The following is a 17472-nucleotide window of genomic DNA, read 5'->3' as shown; positions in this document are numbered from 1 at the left end:
CTGTCCACAAAATATATTATTTGAAGGTAGATAGTACAAAAGAGGACTTTTCATCTCCAAATGTAAATTTAAATCCATTCTTTTTCTACATTGAAGAAAGAAGTGGCAAGGACAAAAACAAGATGACATTCGGAAATGGTCTGCGTTTGACATTAAAAGTTTCATTTTTAATGTCAGAGCTTAGACAAAACTACTTTAAAAGTGCTTTAAAATAGCAGATTTTCATAATTTTCAAATGATTTGTAAGTGTGATTCCTAGGACTACTCACAGTCTTTTGATACTTTTTCCAAGCTTCCTAACATAAAAATAAATCTAGGTGATTCATGCCACCCTAGTAACTGCCTATTACATGACTTGCACTTTATTTTTTTAATATTACATATTATACTAACACTGCATTATGTCTCATGAAGAATGTGGGCCTCAGATATTTTCCCAGTGAAACACAACAGGAAAGAACAGACCAAGTATTTCATTCAGGGAGTTTATTCTCTTTCTGGTAAACTACAATGGTCTCTCATTTGATTCATCAGGCCAGAAGAGACATGGGAATTTCATTCTATGAGACTAAAGTGATGCTGTCCTGCTTTTCTGATGTTTGAGTCCGGGAGAAGTTCATTGAAGAAAAGACTGAAATTAGAAGACATGGATTAATTATATTTAATCATATGTTGCATATAATGTATAAATCAGTCCTCGGGATGTGTGTGTGTGTGTGTGTGTGTGTGTGTGTGTGTGTGTGTGTGTGTGTGTGTGTGTGTGTTCTCAACATTCACACAACATTAGCTAATCTCCTCAAATTCATACTATTTGTTATTTCTTCCCTGGCATTTCTGGGAAGTGAAGTGAGAACTAAGCATTCCCCCTTTGTATTTCAATCATTCCCTTCAGAAAAAAATCTATGACAGCAATTTTATGGATGTTTGGATGCATTTGTTTTGAAGATTGCCTCTCTTACCCAATACAGAGGCAGTGAAACCATTCACCATTGTCTTTTTAAGTCTATTTCTTCATCCTCTAGAACAGCAACCAGAGAAATTGTACATACAGATATTAAGAATAACTTTCAAGATACTTAACCTTGATTTCAAGAAACAGGATCATTTGGCTGCCTTTATTATTACATGGGATATAATCCAATTCAAAATATCAAATGATACTTGCTGAGTATGTATATTATGCTGGGCACAGCACTTTTTCAACCTTTTCTAGTTTTAGTTTGATAAAGTTAGTGTTTCATCTTCCTCCAGTCAGGTGTGTGTGTGTGTGTGTGTGTGTGTGTGTGTGTGTGTGTGTGTCTGTCTGTCTGTCTGTCTGTCTGTCTGTCTGTCTGTCTGACTGTCTCTCTGTCTCTCTGTCTGTCTGACTGAGGAGTTCTAGGGCTGCAAGCACATGTTTTTCAGTTAGCCCTTTGTTCTTTTTCATCATGCCATGAGCACACAGAACTTCAGAGACCAGCTTTGCTCTGGTAGAGATGTGGCAGCACCTGTGCAGTTGTTAGCCAGACCTGCTCAGGACTCAGATGTATTCTTCCACAGGAAGCACTCAGCCTTTGCATTTAAAGCACTGTTCCTGGTCTTTTTATCCTGTTAGGCACAGCCCATCTTCCGGTACCCACACATAGCAGGGTCCCTGAGGTAAGCAGGTATCTGAGCAAACTAGATCTACCAGGACAAAGAGTCCACAGACAGTCATGGGCATCACTGTGACATGGGCATCCCTCATGTAGTAAGGGTGCCCTTCCACATCAGTTCCTTCCCAGATAGTTTAGAGAACAATGAACAGAATAGGACAGGATTCCTGGGCTCTAAAGTACAGCTGAGGAGTCTTGGGCAGAGGTGACTTCTTCTATCACCATTATGGAAGCTGTGAATTGAACATCAGGGGCATCACAAAGGCCCAGCCCTTGGAGAAAGACATCTGGTGAACCGATATCTCAAGTAAGAAATGACAGCTAAGCAGACATCATCCCTATGGAAAAGGGAAGGGTAAGACAAGGGAAAACTTGATAGAATAAACATTTATGACAAGAAGAGTAACCATTACTTGTATGATATACACCACTGGATTCCCAGTCTGTGTGGATTATATGATGTAGATGCACTGGTCAGCTTCCTTGTTTATATTCTGTCTAGCAACAACAAAGGTTTGCTCTTCACTTACATTTTACTCCAACTTCTGTTAGTGTGTGCTGGACACCATAGCTGTCCTCAGTTCCTAGTATCTTCTTTGTTTTGAAGAAAAGTCCTTGTCTGGAATATGACATTCCCATGGCAAACAGAGGAGTGGGGGAAGGACCATGCAATGGCTCTTAAACATTTTGCTCCCACACAAACATTATTTTCTCTCCTAATGGATTAACCACATCACATCATCTAACCAAGACTGACACTAAAAGGAAAGAAAAGAATTCTCTTCCAACAGGACTTTCATAACAGAGAGTAGAGATGTACTCATTTAAACGAAAGGCAGGAAATCCTAAACAGTAATAAAACAGTATTGAGAGCCTGAGTAAATATAGACAGGAGATGTGTTCTACTGGAAAGATGACACTGTATAGCAAGGTCATCTTTATATCCCCAAATCTAGCCTAGAATTTAACATGGTCACTGGAAAAGAAGAAAGGAGGGAAGAATGAATGAATGAACGGCATGGTGGAGTTATTCTATCGTCCTTCGGGATATTTAATGCTGTGTTTGGCTGGTCCATCTGTCACTGAAAAATTCAAGATCCTGTCATGAGTAAAATTTGAGGCAATGACTCGGAAGTAGGCAGAAGGGAACGAGGGTGGAGTAGGAGAGAACCTTCTAGAACTGCTGAAATATTGTGGCAGGGCTTATTCAGCTCCATCCAGCGGTGCCAGCCCTCCGAGCCTCCGCCCTTTTGCTGACTCTGGGCCATCAAAGGACTCCTTACAACCGACAATCTAATTAGCCAGACCGGAGGACCAGCAGAGGCTCACACAGACTCAGTGCAGCTTGTTAAAAGCTCCCAGTCTCCTGCTTGGGAAATTACTATCCAGTTTTACCAGAGCTGTTTGTGTTTTGCAGCTCCCAGGGGAGAGAGGCCAGGGCTAGTTGAATTCCTGGTGAAGCCATTTGGCCCAGAGCCTCCATAAAACCTCGGCCCCAGCCTTCCTGACTTGAGCCTTTCCTCGTTAAACGTGGAGACAGGAGCCGGCTGTTTGGCTTGCAGAGGTCTAGGTGAGACAGACTTGTCTCTTTGCTGAGCCCTCGGGGCTGAGACAAGGCTTGGGAGGTGACAGAAGTAAGGGTAGTAACCGAAGACAGTGGATTTCACAGGGGGGCAGGGAGGTAGGTGCCAATGTAAACAAGCACGGGAAAATGAGGACTGATTTCCAAAAGCACTGCATGTCCCTTTAAAATAGTTGCTAACTCCCTGCTTAGAAAACTCTCCCATAGACAGCCACCTCCCACATTGAACTTGAACCCTGACCTCTCTTTCCTTGGTCATGTTTTTCAGGGTGAGTGCACTACACAGAAGGCCTCCTTACCACCTAGTAAGAATTGCAAGGCACTGCACAGAGGAGGACAGATGGATGTAGCTCCTATATGGCCTCAATACGTTCAGAAGATGGGCTCTGGGAGCCTCCAAGAGTCACCAGGTCAAGCATTGTGTCGCTGATGTACCTCTCTGCTATCCGGGCTCCTGCCATATTCTCTGGGCCTTCTTCAAGTCTGGCTTGGTCACCTGGGCTTAGAGTCCAAGGTTGTCTGAGAGGAGAGCAGGTTTCCTGCTGCCTACTGGCCTCCAGTCTTCATCTTGTACCCACAAGGCAGCATTGAAGAATGCAGGTCTCCCCCAATCCTCCCCTTTAAGAAAGTCAGTGGGACCAAAGGAAGATGTATAAGGACTTAGGAAGAGCAAGGTCATAGAAGACACTTGCAGAAGAAAGTATAGAGCCAGAGGCTGAATGTAGAGACTCAGTGATGCTAATAAGCAGAAAGGGCCAGAAGATGATCTGCCAGATCTATCATACATTCAAGAAAGGACCTGCGCCTAACCATTTAGAGAGGGGAATTCCAGAAGGAAAAGAAATTCATTGCTCACACTAGGTGATGTGCTACATAGAACAAGAGCAAAGATAAATGGCTGCAAGGCCATCTTTACTCTGAGCAGGATGAGGTCCAAGCAAGGTCTTACAGATACAGGAATAATTCCACTCCCTTGTCCCTAGTCTCTTCATAACCCTTTCCTTCCATCCATGGAGCAGAGTAGACTCTATCTAGATCACGTGAAACATGGAAGTAGAGTACTGGCCCCAGTCTCACAGTTCTTAGGTGATAGATCTAGACTGGGGAACTCCTCTGAGCAGCCTCACATCCCTCCTAATCACAGGGGTACTTGACCCCCTTTCTACACTAAGGGGGTGTGCACAGACAGGTCGTGCTACTATATAGCATTTTGACCACTCACTGAAGTAAGAGCACTTCTGAGTTTTGTACTCAGCCTTTCCTAGCTTCTACCAACAGCTCTTTCCCGTTTAAGTGACGCCCAAAGAGCCTCAGTTCCCTCAACTCTCTGAGTAGTAGTTCTTCAAATGTATGATACTGAAGGACTGCAGATTACAAACAGGAAGTGATCAGCATAACACCTGGCTCAGGGTAGATGCTAAATCATCATTAGCTCGAGTTATATGTACTGTATTCATAAGTTAATGAGCAAACTGATAATTAGGTGGTCTCTGTGGTCTCTTCCAGCTCTACAAGATGTATTCAGTATCAGGGTATACTGCTTGAAGGATTTAGAAGTAGATCTCTAAAACATGCAACATCTGGATGGGGTGGGGGTGGGGACTAAATTATGTTAGATATGCTTGTTTCTCTGGAAATTCTAGATGCTGTGATTGATTACAAATCCTCCACTCCCTGGGGCCAGGGCTGCTGTTGTAACCCAGGATGAAATCACACTGCCTTTTGATGAATGTCATTACCTGTCCCTTAAAAACTTCCTGGAAGTCACTCAAGAGAACAGACCATATCACAGCCCGAGCTACTCTTTCTCAAGGCTCTTTCACATAGTGCACTTAAAACACAGCTCACTTTTAGTGTCAACACCTGTGGTATGATAACACAGAAAACAATCAGATGATCTGTATTGTGTTTTTCTTGCACTTTACTAGCACATTTTCTTGGTTAGGTACATAACATGTAGAACTTCTCATTCAAGAACTCTCTAGTGCTTTAGGTAAGAGTCAGAGTGCGTGGAAGTTAGATGAGTTTCTGATGTTATTTAGGGAGATGGTTTTAGAATCAGAATTCACATTTGGTTGATTATGACCTCAGAGCTCCAAGATATTCTACTTACTCTTCAGATATAGCAAAATAATAAAAATGGGTTGGATGCGTGCATGCATGAGGAAACGCGATACCTTGGCACCCTGGCGTCGCCTGAGAAAGTCTTAGAGAAAGAATGAAGCTGGCTGGGGCTTCTGCAGTGAAACTGCGTGTCAAATGAAAAAACAAACCGTTTAACTAGGGATACAGGTGGAGCCATTGCAACAATGAGACGTGCAAGTCGTTATGTCGAAAACGAACTTTACAACTTTGGTGGGGGGGAGGAGGGTTGGGGGGGAGGATGGGATGGGAAGGGGAAACAAAGGAGGAGGCTACAATGCTTGATAAGAAATGCACTCATTATCTTGCCCATGTAATTGTAACCACTCTGTACAGTATTTTCACAATAAAAAATGCTAAAAAAATAATAATTTGTTAGAAAAAAATTAAATTGTTAGAAAAAAATAATTTGTTAGAAAAAAAATAATTTGTTAGAAAAAAATTTGTTAGAAAAAAAATGCTGGTGCTGGGATAGCATTTCTAAGGTACAATGAACACCTCCCCCCACCACACAAACACAAGCTCTCTTGAATTGTAACCCCCAGAAACGCACCCTGAATCAACATTTTATGCAGCTTCCAATGTGATTTTGATGCCACCCAACCAGAGAGAGAGACAGAAAAACACGTCGATTAAGTAGTTATTCTCATCTGAAATATATATTTTATTTTTAAAATATTTTATTGTAAAAATACTGTACAGAGGGGTTACAATTACATGGGCAAGATAATGAGTACATTTCCTGTCATGCATTGTTACCTCCTCCTTTGTTTTTCCCCTAACCTCCCTTCCCTCCCACCTCCACAACTACACTCCCCCCTCCCCCTCCCCCACTACCTGCCTAAATTGTAAAGTTTGTTTTTCCACATAGTGTCTTATATATCTTATTGTTACAATGGGTCAACCTGTATCTCTATTTAAGCATTTTGTTTTTTCCCTTCCCCTTCCCAAGCATGGAGAACTGAAGGCAAAGACAAACTAGCCTCTCCTCCTCTCACTTTTCTCCCATTCTCTCTCTTCTCTTTCCCCTCTTCTCCCCTCTTTTCCCTTTCTACTCTCCTCTCCTTCCCTCTACTACCCTCCTTCCTTCTAGGAATTTTCCCTAAGAAAGTAAGTGGAGGGAAATCCAAGCCACAAATGCTACATTGGAAGATAGAAAATATCCTAGGTTTCTATGTATGGTGGAATAGTGGAATCCATTTTCTCTGGGTACTAGAACTTATAGTTTGGAAAAATAATGATGACATGATTTCAAATGGAAAGTTGAAAAACAGTGATGTGTGTGTGTGTTTGTACATAAACAGAAGCAACTGTGGAGGGCATTTCTGGCAGTATTAGTACAAGTTCAGTGGGATGTTATGCTTGCTATTATTTTCTTTTCACAGAAAGATGAGTTATCAGGTCAGGTGTGGCACAGACAAACATGACAACTTTGCCCAGTGAAATACGTGGTAACCTGGGCAAAGGAGACACAGGCTGAGGGGCACCTCATCACTTGATAGCAGCCCAGTTGCACAGGGAAGGAAGCTTTAGGACATCAGTAAAACAGAGGTACACTTCTGAACTTCTATTCCTGGGTGAATGGAAGAACGGCAGGGCTAATCTAGAAACTCAGTCGCGTTTGAAATCTAAATTCTACAGTCCCAGTTTTAAAACACATTTGCTTCCTTTGCTCATTGGTGTACAGATCAAGGTTCATATTTTGGCCTAATGGGGTTTATTTGTAGCCAGTTTTTGCCAATTTATGGGAAGACCCCATTCATCCAATACATCCTTTGGGCTCTTCTTTAACAGTGATTTACCTCCCACAAGAATGTCCTGACCACACAGGAACTACTGCTGAGGGAGGGACTAGAAATGTAAGGTGATTTTTGTAATCCTTCAGAAACTTTGCATTTAAAAGAATAGCTTTACTGTTTAGAAAGAAATGAACATTCAGTTTTAGTTGTTGTTCTAAGCTGAGAATTGAACCTCACTGAAAAAATATCCTACAGATAATTCTGATGTGAATCTCCTGTTTATTGTTCCAAAAGTTCCGTGCTACTGGTGGGCAGTGAGATCTTTCCATGGCTTCAGGAATTGACTCTTGTCCTAAAAATATATTTCCTTAGCTATCATAAACAAAACATCTTGAAAAATAACAAGGAAAATTATGGCCAGGAAAAAAATCTATAGCAAACAGAGCAATGCTTTTGTATCTCTATCATTTGAAAGCATTAAATCTATAGGAAAAGAAGGGATATCTCCTTCTCCCCCCCTCTCAAACACATACACACACACAGACACACACACACACACAAATTGTGGAAAGAAGACAAAGGGTAGTTACCAAAAGAACAATTGAAAGTGGCCAATAAATATAAAATTAAAGTGTTAGCCTTTTAGGTATGAAAGGAATAAATACTAAACAACATATCATTAAGTTAAATACACAATTTGTTTCTGGTAGATGGAGACATCGGTGGGATTTTCCGGTGGTTGTTAGGATCTCAGCAGGCAGGTAGCACAATGAACCACCTCTTAATCTCCTGTCGTGGTAAATAACCACAACCTTTCTGCATGGTAATTTAAAATTGGTCCTATTCCTCTAGCCTAGTAATTCTAACCCAACTAGTTTATTATTTGGAAAAGCATAAATATATGTATGTGTCTAACTACATAGTTACTCATAGCAACATTTTCTTACAAACAAGAACCGAAATAACTAAAAAGACCAAGAATAGCAATAATGTCAGCATTAATTGTAGGGATCCATTTGGTAGAGTTTTAAGCAATCAGCAAAAATCAGCCTTTTTGAAAAATTGTTGAATGTTTGAGGATATGACTTTAATTAATAAGATGTTCAAAGAAACTGAAATGTGTACATATATGTTCCTTGATGAGTTTGTACATATGTGTGCATTAATAGTAGTGGAAGGAGATATGTTAAACTGTAATAGTGGCTATCTCTACATTTCCCTTCACTTGCATTTCCGGCTATTTTCCAGTTTCCACCTGAAATGTATACTATGGTCTTGGCTCAGTTAATACTTTTTTATTTTAAAAAAGGGATATTGCCCTCTTTGATTATAAATTATGACCTTAAGATTTTTTCCAAAAATAAATGTATAAATAAACCTGCACTTTACACGACATGCTTTAACAGCTTTTCAATCAGAATTCTTCTCACAGCTGTGGGTAGGCAGGGTGTAGCGGTTGTGATATGCTTGTTGAGGTCTCCTGCAGGCTAAGAGGAAGACACACCATCACCACTTCAGTTCACTAAGCAGATTATTGGTTCTAGGCCCATTGAGTTTACTGTCTTCAAAATGCCTCCAAAAGATTAGGTTATGATTCAGCATTAAAACAAGTCATTTGGGGCTGGGAAGGTGGCTCAGTGGTAGAGCGCTTGCCTTGCATGCCTGAGGCCCTGGGTTTGATTCCACAGCACCACATAAGCAAAAAGAAAAATGCTGGAAGTGGCACTGTGGCTCAAGTGGTAGAGCGCTAGCCTTGAGCTGAAGAGCTGAGGGACAGCGCCCAGGCCCAGAGTTCAGACCCCACGACCGAACCCCCCCCCAAAAAAATAAACCAAGTCATTTGTGCATATAAATAGACACAAAGATAGAACATCAGAGCATGAATTTGATATTAGTGGAGCAAATATCTGGTTGGAGAAATTAGTGCCACCATGAACCCTTGCAGAAAGGTGTCGGCGTGTGGAATGAAATATCACACACCGTAACAGAGTCATCTTAGAAATCTGATATGACCATTCTACTTGCTGGTCTGGATGAAAAAATATAGTGGTCTATGACTCTGGGTCACAAAATGAGCTAAACAGATGAAAGACTTCAGGAATAAAACAAAAGTCAACAGCAAAAGGAAAATAAATAGAGCCATGTGTTTAAAAAACTGACTCTGATTCTTATTGCCTGGGGAAGATCTCATTTTGTTTGGACTCAGTTCCCTCTATTGAAAGGGGAAGACTAGTAATGTGCCTAATAGTGCTATTATGAAAAATAAACCCAACTGAGATTATACTGGATATAGCATTTAGCTCTGATGTTTAATAAACAGACACATTGAAGAACTAGTTGTTCACATGGCTGTTATGGTTCCCCCTTTTTTTTGTAACTGTGAACTCCTAGAAAGCAGATTGTTAAGTACTCAGCTTACCAACACCCACAAATAATGTGATCAATAACTCCATACTGAATCAATAAAACTCTGACCCTATGCCTCATGCCTAATGCTTTGTTCCTGTTATCATTACTGTTTATGAAAAATGATTTTAATACTACTGCAGTTCTGAAATTTTCATGAAACCAGTATTAAAACTGTTATTTTGAGCAGAGGAATCCAAGGCCAAGAATTCCAATATAATTTGCCTAAAGTCATGGAAAGTTAAAATTAAATGTCATGGGCCTAGCACATTCCTGAGAGTGGAGGTTATGTTATGAGTATACAATGGCCCCTCAAAGGCTCATGGATTGAAGACTTGGTGCCCAACTTGTAGCACTCTTGAGATGACTGAATCATTAAAGAGTTAACTACATCAGGTCAACCTATTGCTGACTCATAGGGAACTCTTCGGAAGTGGAACCCACTTGAAGGAAGTAGGAATGTGGTACAACCATGACAGGTGTATCTTAGACCTGGCTTCCTCTTATTTTTCTCTTTCTTCATCCTGGCCACCATGAGGTGAAAATGTTTCTCGTCCAGGATGCTTTTGCCAGGATGCTTTGCCTGCCCACATTCTAAAAACAACAGATCCCGCCAACTATAGACTGAAAAACTATGTTAAAGTATATAAAAATATATTAAAAAGTTTTTTTTAAATGCTTCTTTTTTCAGTTGCCACAGCAACAAAAAAATCTAACCAACACAGTAGCCCTGCCCAGAAGGTAAGGCTCCATGTCTGTTAGCTCCCAGAAGCAGTAGGTTGCATGGAAGAAAGGCCAAAGTCTTGATAAGATTTCTGAGGCTGGGATGTTCTCATGGGAAATGACTGTGTGAGATATGTTCTCAAAGAGGCTGAGGGTACCTGGTATTATAAAGAAGTCTGCCAGGTAAACATCTAAGATGGTGAAGACTCACCTGAGAGGAAGGATGTAAGGATGCTAAGGTCCATCTCACTAGAGCTGGAAAGGGAAAAGTTACTAGAGGAGGTTGCAATGCGCTCCCTGCAGGCCAGCATAGAAGAAGGAGCTGTGACAGGATGGAGGATGATAGCAAGCCATCGTGGATGATAATGAGGGCAATCTTCGACCCGCACATGTCCCACACAGGTGGAAAGAGGAGACAAGGGCTGAGTGTTTAGAATCTTTAAATGATTCTTGAAAATGTTAGCATAAGTGTTTAAATAGAAGAGGAAGTAAACAGTGGAACTGTGCAGATCCGAAGTGCCACAACACATTAGACATGAGCAATGCAAGGAGCCAGAGTCGCCTCATGTCTGCTTCTAGCCTTTGACAGCTTTTAGGTTGTCCATTCTTCTGAAGGCTTACTAAACCACAGGTAAACCAGTTCTGACTTAATTTATAATATTCCTCCACATTTAAAGAAACAGAAACCACAAGTGGAAAATCCACCTATGATACATTGTAAGGGAAGTGAATCCATGCTCTCTGCCATTGAAAGGTGCTGGCTTCAGCAGAAAGCAGGCCTTGGTCTGATGCGTAGACGTGCTACTCACTGATTCGATGAGCTGAGCAGTGTCGCTTTTTCTCCCCAAACTTCAGTTTCCTCAATGGTATTAAAGTTAGTTAGGAAGAAAATGCAATAACAATAAATAATATATACCCATTCTGGTTCATGTTCATTAAATATTGGTTGGGTGGACATACTTGTGAATACAAATAAGAACCCATGAAGTGATCTGGAGGTCAGGGTAAAGCCGGCTTCACAAAGGCTATTGGGAAAGGAAGAGTTTGGAAGAGCATGGGACAGAGGATCAAAGTGCTCTACCTTACTGGTATACCTCCATGTTGCCACCTTCCTTCCCTAGTTTTCCCACGTAGATGATAGACACTACAATACATTTTTCCACTACCAGTCTAGCTCAGAGATACTCTGAATCTACAAGTAGCCAATGTGGGAAAACATAAAATAAAAATATTGATGGCAATGCTTAATAATACATGTAAATTTAAAACTCATCTGGCAAGACAAATTAAGTTGTAGAAACAATTCAAAATCATCTAATATCAGATTGATAATTTGCACATGTTAAAAACCTACCTATAGGCTGAGGTAAATGCAGGAGGACATTCAGGAAGTAGAGATATAAAGCACATTCTGCCAGGAGCCAGTGGCTCACACCTGTCATCCTAGTGACTAGGAACCTGAGACCTGAGGATGGCAGTTCAAAGCCAGCCCAGGAAGGAAAGTGTGTGAGACTCATTCATATCTCCAATTAACCACCAGAAAACCGCAAGTGGAGCTGTGGTTCAAGTGGTAGAATACTTCCCTTGAGCTGAGGAGCTCAGGTACAGTGTACCCAGTCCCAGAGTTCAAGCCCCATGACCAACAACAACAAAAAAAGAGATCTTAGGGTTAGAGGAAATATCTCTTCTAATCAGAAGCTTGTGATTCTAAGGGCTCTGGTGGGAAAGAGCTCAAATTAATGAAATAGTCACCCAATGATTTCTGATTACTCCAAAATCATCCAGAATCAATCACTCAGGTGGCATGTGTATTCCAAAGGTTGGATTAAAATCATTTTATAACAAAATTTACCATACAATCCACCAATTTCACTAATAGACTAGATGCATAAACATTATAGATATATAGATATCTATCTTCATATGAATACACATGCATATGCATATATACACATATATGTAGCCATATATATATATATATACATAAAAGCATATTAAATAAGGATAGTAAAGAAATATCTACACTCCTGTATTTTCTGCAACATTATCCACAATGGCCAACATGTGAAAAATAAAACCTAGGTATTCATGAACAATGAATGGATAAGAGATCGGTGATGTTTACAGATATAGTATTCTACTGCATATACAGAGAGATAAATGGAGGTATGTATATAGATATTTTTGTATCTCTATATCTATATGTATGTCTATAAATTGATATCGACAGACATGTTTGTATATAGATAGATATAGACAGTTATACAATGGAATAGCACTCAGCCTTAAACATCTCTTATTGCAAACCTGAAAATGGCTGAGGGTAGATTCGAAGAGCCATTTAATACAAAAGAAAAATGTATGTGAGGTCACATAAACATAAAGTAGCATTACATTACCCAATGCCTAAATACACCAGAATCTTATGCTCTTTATCATAAAAGCATACAATTTTTGCTTGTTAATTAAAACATTAGAAAGGAATCTGAATTAATATGAATAGGCAGAGAGTTTCTTGGAAATTATAACTATATCTTTAAAGAAGCTTAGACTAGAACAAAACATGTCTTACAAAAGATCCCTGTGATAGACAGGAGCCCTTGCAGAAATTGGAAAGTTAAATCTTCCCCTCACTGCTGCACCCTACATCAAATGCTCCTATTATTTTGAACTCCATATTCTGTCCAGCCAAATGTAGAAAATATAGGCTATTATTATGAAAAATAAAAATTTTAAATGCAAAGAGCAGCTTCTAAGGAGAAAACTTTATTCCTATCAGCAAATTCTATAGTGGACTTACCATCCATGCCCTCCAGGTTTTGGACAGGTACTGTGTTTCCCTCCTTCTGTGAGTTGCTATCTCCTCTATACATTCCATTACACTCGGTCTCACCGCCTTGGTCTGATCATCTTAAAGAACGTACTCAGTGTCCACTGGTTTGTGTCAACAGCCCCAAATGCTGCACATTCTAAACAGAAGGAGGGGTGGTCCCTGCCTTCCAAGTCCCCACAGCTCAAGGAAAAGAAGCAGAAATGTTCTTGCATCTGACACAGGTGCAAATTGCAGTCATTCCCAGAGAGAACTTCTTGTAGGGCCACAAATCCTCCTTCCAAGTCCTTTGTTGGAATCATGGCTGCCAGCTGGTGTGGATCTGGCCCTCAGGGAGAGGCGGTGTCCACGCAGTGCCATCCCACAGTGAGCATCGGGACCACCGGGATGCAGCAACTCTGCTAACCCAAGCAGAAAGGTGGGGCTGAGAGGAGCCAGGACCGCCTGGCCAGCTCCTCCCTTCCAGTTGCCCAGGGGTAAGATGCAGAAAGAGATGGCTCCTGACCAAAGCTAAAGGATTAAAGAAACATCTAGAAATCGAACAGTCCCCCACCCCACCCACCCAGAGACAAAATCGAGATGAGTGTCAGCTCCTGGAGCCTACAGCCAGGATCCGGAAGACAGGGCCTGTAATGTCACCTAAGATGATGAGGGGCCATGATGCTGGTTAGAGGCTTATTGGCTCCATTAAAGAAAAAAAGTAAGCAGGCTTACAGTAGAGAAGCAATAGGGAATAGAGGCAGATTAGATGAATTAATATTTGCCTTTTAATACACGATTGAGTTCTGCTTCACCAGATCCTAGAGGCGATGTGCTAATTAACATCATTTACCCCAGCCCTGCGTATATCCTCTATGTATCCCACATACCCATCCCACCAACTTCTGAGGATTAAGTGAGATCTTCAGTGCCCAAACTGTCAACCACTTCGTGTTCGTTGTAATCATCTGGCCAGGCCTTCACACAAGGGGCCACTGGTAATCTTCACATCTCTAGGAAGTTTTTGAATAGTTGTTGCTTTGCCTTTCTTAATTAGCATTATATTGACCTGAAAATTTTTTCCCCTGGCTTTAGATTTCAAATCCACATTTTATTTTCAAAAGCTACATTCCCAACTAAGGAAGGGGGCGGGGAGGATATAAGTTGTACAATCCTTTTATAGTGCTAATTTTAAATCCCAGCTCCTCCATCTGAAAGCTCTGCTATCTTGAAGAAGTCACTTAGGTTTTTGACGCTTGATGAATGTAAAAAAAAATACATGCAAAATAGAGCATTGCCTATTTCAGAGGAAGACCGTACTGTACAGATCAATTGTGCAAACAGAGAAGCGTTGAAGTGGTTCCAATGGCAAGTTGCCCTCAGAATAGACCAGAGAATTCTCTGGCTTCTATACATAGCAGGGACAGCCCGTTAGTGCTCTGAAGGGAATGGAGCTTCTCCGACGGAGCGCCTTGTGTGGCATGCTGCCCGGCTTCCTGTCAGAACTCCCTCTGCTTATGTGCAGCTCCAGACGTGTATTGATACCCGCGTGCATATGTTGGCGCTGAGCTTCCTTCCCAGGCGATGGATGAGATCTGCTGAAGCTGCCAGTGTAATATTTTGAAAATAGACATCCATTTCGAGGAGAAAAGAGACCCAAATATGATTTTTTCCCTGTCTCACTTTTACATTAGAAGTCATGATGATATCACTGTCTTTCTTGTGAGCCTGACTTCTGAAGCTATTCAATAAATGAATCTTACCATGGCTAACCTCGTGGTCTGCAGGGAAGAGAAACTGGATTGAGTCACCTGTGCAACCAGTAAAAGGCTGGGCATAGTGTGGAGGAGACCTTGCATTTCTTGCCCTTCCTCTTGTGTTAAAGGTTGAACTGTGTCCTAAGAAAGTCTTAGGTCAAAGTCCCAACTTCTGCTATGTCAGAGAAGCAACTTACTTGCAACCAGAGTTGTTGCAGACAGAGCTAGTTCAGTAACGATGAGGTCAAACAGGAGTGAGCAGGCCACAAAGTCCAATGCTTGTGATGTTGTCCACAGCAAACAGGGGGAATGCCAGCAGAAGAGCACAGATCAGTTGATCAATGTGCAAAGCCAAAGAATGACAAACATTGCTGCAAACCCCCAGAGGCCAGGAAAGAGTGCCTGGTACAGATGCTTCGGCACAGCGCTTAGAAGGAACCGACCATCTAGAATTGTGAAAGAATGAAGTTCTCTGTAAGCCACCTAGCAGGACCACTTTTAGGGACTTGATTACTGCAGAATTAGCAAAACAGTACAACATGCTGGCGCCTACAGACTGTAGGCTGTGGAAGGCATGCGTAAGACTCAATGCAACCCATTACCTTCCGACCAGCAGCAAATCATCCCCACGCTTACAGGAGAGGCCGCAACTAGAGCTCTGAACTCCTCCTGGTAATCAGAAAAAGTGGTGTGTGCAGACTCCACCAAGCTGCTTTGGGACAGATGCATGGAGGAGACTGGAAGATAGTCAATGCAAACGGATCCTCAGATTAGAATAAGCCAGACGTTCAAGGTCACCTCCTTCGAGCACTGTGTATCTGCCTCCCGCAACTCCTTCTAGGTACAAACACCTGTTTCCAGCTCAGACCCTTTGGAGACTTAGGACAGGCCTCTGCTCAGGACAGGCCTCTGCCTTCCTTCTTCCAATCCATTTCTGAGTTCCTTTCTCACTTACCAATATGATGCTCCATCAACTGTCAACGTGCAGTGTCACATTTATCTCTCTCTTCCTCATGCTGCTTCTTTTGAAATAGCATTTCTCACACACTATACAATCTCCCTCTTTATTGTGTTTATTCGAAGTGTATTCCCATACTTAACCCACTTTAAGCTCCACAATGTTAGGGATCTTTTCCTGTTGTGCTCATCCTTGCAGCCCCAATACCTAGCACAACTGCAGCTGTCCGGAATCAAACTTGCTTAAAAGAACCAATGCCTAAGTATTTAAAAAGTACGTTGCTTTGAATGTTGTAACTGAATTTATTGCTCCACTATTTTGAGAGATTGGGCCAGGGACAAGTCTCAGAGATTGCGAGGCCTCCTGAGATCTAGGATTTGGGCCAGTAAGCCCAAATTATGACCTAGAATTACACACGATTGAGATAAACAGCACAAGAAGAGACTAGTGAGTTGAGACAATTAACTCTTCCTACATAGACGGTGACCACTCTTTTACGTTGGTTACAAATGTGTTCAGGGTCTTATCTCTTAAATATATCTTGGTGATAAGGGCAAAAAATAAATCATTGAAACAAGCAGATCCAAACATGCCCTAGGGCTGCATTGGATAAGAAGGTAGCATTGGCCACACAGACACATGGCTTTTTAACTTGAAGCTAATTAAAAGTAATTGAAGCTAAAAATGAAGTTCCTCCATCATATTAGCCTTATTTTTACTGTGTAATAGCCACACATGGCCTATGGCTGTCAGATTTGACAGGGCAGATATAAAACATTCCTATCCTCATAGGCAGAAGTCTTCCAGATGTATTTTCTTAATATCTAAGTGTTTAGAATCATGAACTGGAGACATCATAATGAATTATGGGAGTTTGCACTCTTTCTTGCATCATGTGACATATCAGGCCCACTGATCAAAGCAAATTTGATTCTGCTAAGCCGGAAGCTTCCTTTTTTCCAGCATGACTGAACAGCTTAGAGAACAATAGGAAACACTGCTGTGTGTTTAAACTAAACTGTCAGCTGTTTGGAGTCTGTGATTTCTCAATCAATAGAAAAGGAAAACTGCAGAGACATAGGTAGATGCATTAACTGCTTGGAGATGTTCAGGGATAGCTTCATAGTTCAACTGATATGTGTGGTCCATGTGGAGAGAGCTTAGAAAGGGAAAAAAATGACCCAACTATGAACAATTCAAGATGGGGAGTGATACTTAATACATATAACCAAAGCACCTGATATACTATAGACTAGATTCTTCATATATGCTTATTGGTATTGAGAAACTCACTTGACATATCAATCAACCAAACAGCAAAGGACAGATGACCAAGAGCCAGATATATTTGTCAAATAATCAATGCTATTATACTAATAAATAAACTTCAGAATTTTGAGTTTTCTTAATTGAATATAAATATCTAAAATAGGTCAAGATGAAAAATAACATTTCCCATGATCATTCAAAAGTTTAGGTTGTCCAAGAACTACTACTGCCACCTTTAGCTATGATGCCCTAAATGAGTGTCCCACAAAGTTGCAGGGATAATAAGACAGAGATGAAAGCAAGATATCTTGGCTCCCACACCTTAGTGGAGAAGAGACAGGAGTCACTTTTAATGAAAGTTCATTGCCAAAATGTTTCCCAAAGAACACGACACCCTGAATTGTCATATAGCTACATGCCTTTCTAGAAAGATAAGAAATGGAAGGGAATACA

At 41.1% G+C, this 17472-nt stretch overlaps 1 long non-coding RNA gene across 1 annotated transcript in view; it reads right to left on the bottom strand.

Annotated features, from left to right (window-relative positions):
• Positions 1-497: 497 nt before the first annotated feature.
• Positions 498-17472, bottom strand: part of LOC138822447 (uncharacterized) — a 78460-nt gene continuing 61485 nt past the window's right edge. Inside the window, exon 3 of the long non-coding RNA XR_011370463.1 lies at positions 498-631. This is a non-coding gene — a long non-coding RNA (uncharacterized lncRNA). The remainder of the gene's footprint in view (positions 632-17472) is intronic.

Source organism: Dipodomys merriami, unplaced genomic scaffold, assembly GCF_024711535.1.
Source record: "Dipodomys merriami isolate MVZ:Mamm:240054 unplaced genomic scaffold, mDipMer1.0.p SCAF_110, whole genome shotgun sequence".
Classification (NCBI taxonomy): domain Eukaryota; kingdom Metazoa; phylum Chordata; class Mammalia; order Rodentia; family Heteromyidae; genus Dipodomys; species Dipodomys merriami.
The sequence above is the reverse complement of the archived record's forward strand: the minus strand, read 5'-3'. Positions and strand labels throughout refer to the sequence as shown.